Genomic DNA, 2,766 nt, shown 5'->3' on the forward strand with positions numbered 1-2,766 from the left:
GAAAGACTAATCGAACCATCTAGTAGCTGGTTCCTCTCGAAGTTTCCTCAGGATAGCTGGCGCTCAGAGTCCCGTGCAGTTTTATCTGGGTAAAGCCAACATTAGAGGTCCTGAAGCCGAAACGATCTCAACCTATTCTCAAACTTTAAATGGGTAAGAAGCCCGGCTCGCTGGCTTGGAGCCGGGCGTGGAATGCGAGCTGCCAGTGGGCCACTTTGGTAGGCAGAACTGGCGCTGTGGGATGAACCGAACGCTGGTTGAGGCTGCCTGATGCCGACGCTCATCAGACCCCAGTAGCAGGTGTTGGTCGATATAGACAGCAGGACGGTGGCCAGTGGAAGTCGGAATCCGCTAAGGAGTGTGTAACAACTCACCTAAGCCGAATCAACTAGCCCTGAAAATGGATGGCGCTTGGAGCAGCCGGGCCCATACCCGGCCGTCGCCGGCAACAGGAGCCGCGAGGGCTACGCCGCGACGAGTAGGGAGGGCCGCCACGGTGAGCACTGGAAGCCTAGGGCGCGGGCCCGGTGGAGCCGCTGGGCGCAGATCTGGTGGTAGTAGCAATATTCAAACGAGAACTTTGAAGGCCGAGTGGAGAAGGGTTCCATGTGAACAGCAGTTGAACATGGGTCAGTCGGTCCTAAGAGATGGGCGAACGCCGTTCGGAAGGGTGGGGCGATGGCCTACGCCGCCCCGGCCGATCGAAGGGAGTCGGGTTCAGATCCCCGAATCTGGAGTGGCGGAGATAGGCGCCGCAGGCGCTCCAGTGCGGTAACGCAAACGATCCCGAGTAGCTGGCGGGAGCCCCGGGAGAGTCTCTTTTCTTTTGTGAAGGGCAGGGCTCCTGGAATGGGTTCGCCCGAGAGAGGGGCCCGTGCCCTGGAAAGCGTCAGCGGTTCCGGCGGCGTCCGGGTGAGCTCTGCTGGTCTCTTGAAAACCGGGAGAAGGTGTAATCTGCGCCAGGCCGCACCCATATCCGCAGCAGGTTCTGCAAGGTGAACAGCCTCTGGCATGTTAGATCAAGGCCGGTAAGGGAAGTCGGCAACCAGATCCAGAACTTCGGGATAAGGATTGGCTCTAAGGGCTGGGTCGGTCGGGCTGAGGTGCGCGGTGGCTGGGCTCGAGCCGCGCGCTGGGGAGCAGCGCCTCGCCGCCTCTCCCTCCGCGCCGGAAGGGCGGCGCGGTCACCTTCGCGGCCGCGTCTTCGCCTTGCGCGCCCGGCGTGCCGCTGGCGGGGGTCTTTGCGGGGCGGTGTCCGCCGCCAGCAGAAGGCGGCCGGAGGGAGGGGATGGGCCTGGCAGCAGCACTGGCGGCCGCTGGGACGCCGTGCCAAGCTCCTTCGCGGATCTCCCAGCCACGGCGCCTGCTGGGCCCTTCGCGGGGTCCCGCGGGTCGCTCTGGCTGGCCCTAGCAGCTGACTTAGAACTGGTGCGACCAGGGAATCCGCACTATTAACAAACAAAGCATCGCTGAAGGCCCACAGGGGTGCTGACGCTGATGTGATTTCTGCCCAGTGCTCTTCGAATGGGCAAATTCAACCAAGCAGCTGGGCAACCGCGAGCAACTATGACTCTCAGCAGAAGCAACGGGGCCTGCCATCTAATTAGTGACGCTGATGAATGGATGAACGAGATTCCATCCTGTCCCTATACTATCTAGCGAAAGACCACAGCCAAGGGAACGGCTTGGCAGAATCAGCGGAAGAGAAGACCTGTTGAGCTTGACTCTAGTCTGGTACTGAGAATGAGAAGAGAGGAAGTAAGTGAGGAGGCTTCGGCTCACGGAGAAATACTCACTACTCTTATCGTTTTTTCACTGCCTGGTGAGGCGGGGAGGCGAGGCCTGAGCGGGCTCGCTTGGGTCGGCGCAGCCGGGCATCAGCTGGGCGACACCAGCCCGGGGACAGTGGCAGGGAGAGTTGACTGGGGGCGGTACACCTGTCAAACGGCAACGCAGGTGTCTCTAAGGCATAGCCCAGGGAGGACAGAAACCTCCCGTGGAGTGAAGGCAGCTCGCTTGATCTTGATTTTCAGTATGAATACAGACCGTGAAAGCGGGCCTCACCTTCTGACTTTTGGTCCAGCAGGAGGTGCAGCAAAGTTACCACAGGGATAACTGGCTCGTGGCGCCAGGCGTTACGATAGCGATGTCGCTTGATCCTTCGATGTCGGCTCTTCCTATCATTGAAGCCAGGAATTCACCAAGTGTTGGATTGCCCACCACACAATAGGGAACGTGGAGCTGGGGCTTAGGACCAGTCGTGGAGACAGGGGTTAGTTTCACCCATTTACATGATGTGTTGCTGCAGCTGAGTGGTCCTGCTCAGGGCACGCAGAGGAACCGCAGGTCTCAGACATTTGGTATAGTGTATGGCTGAGGAGCCAACGAAGGTGAAGCTACCATCTGTGGGACTACAGACTGGAACGCCTCTATGCCGAATCCCCGTCAGACGTGAACGAGAGCACTAGGCAGCCGCGGATCTTCGGTCGGCTCCTTGGATAACCGGCTTCTGGTCGGTGTGAGTAGAGCCAGTTCAGTGACAGGGTTGGGGTGCGGCCGGACATGGTCTCGCCTTCTCCCCATCTCGCACCGCATGTCTGGGAGAACCCGGGGTGCTAAATCACTTGCAGACGACCTGGATTCTGGGCCAGGTTTCGTGACGTAGCAGAGCAGGCTCCTCACAAGCAGTCTACTGAAGGTCAGCCTTGATCCAAGCTTTTGTCGGCATGCAAGGGCCCACTGGTTGCTGCCCAATAGTCCCAGGGG

The sequence above is a fragment of the Anoplopoma fimbria genome, unplaced genomic scaffold (assembly GCF_027596085.1).
Source record: "Anoplopoma fimbria isolate UVic2021 breed Golden Eagle Sablefish unplaced genomic scaffold, Afim_UVic_2022 Un_contig_7575_pilon_pilon, whole genome shotgun sequence".
Lineage (NCBI taxonomy): Eukaryota > Metazoa > Chordata > Actinopteri > Perciformes > Anoplopomatidae > Anoplopoma > Anoplopoma fimbria.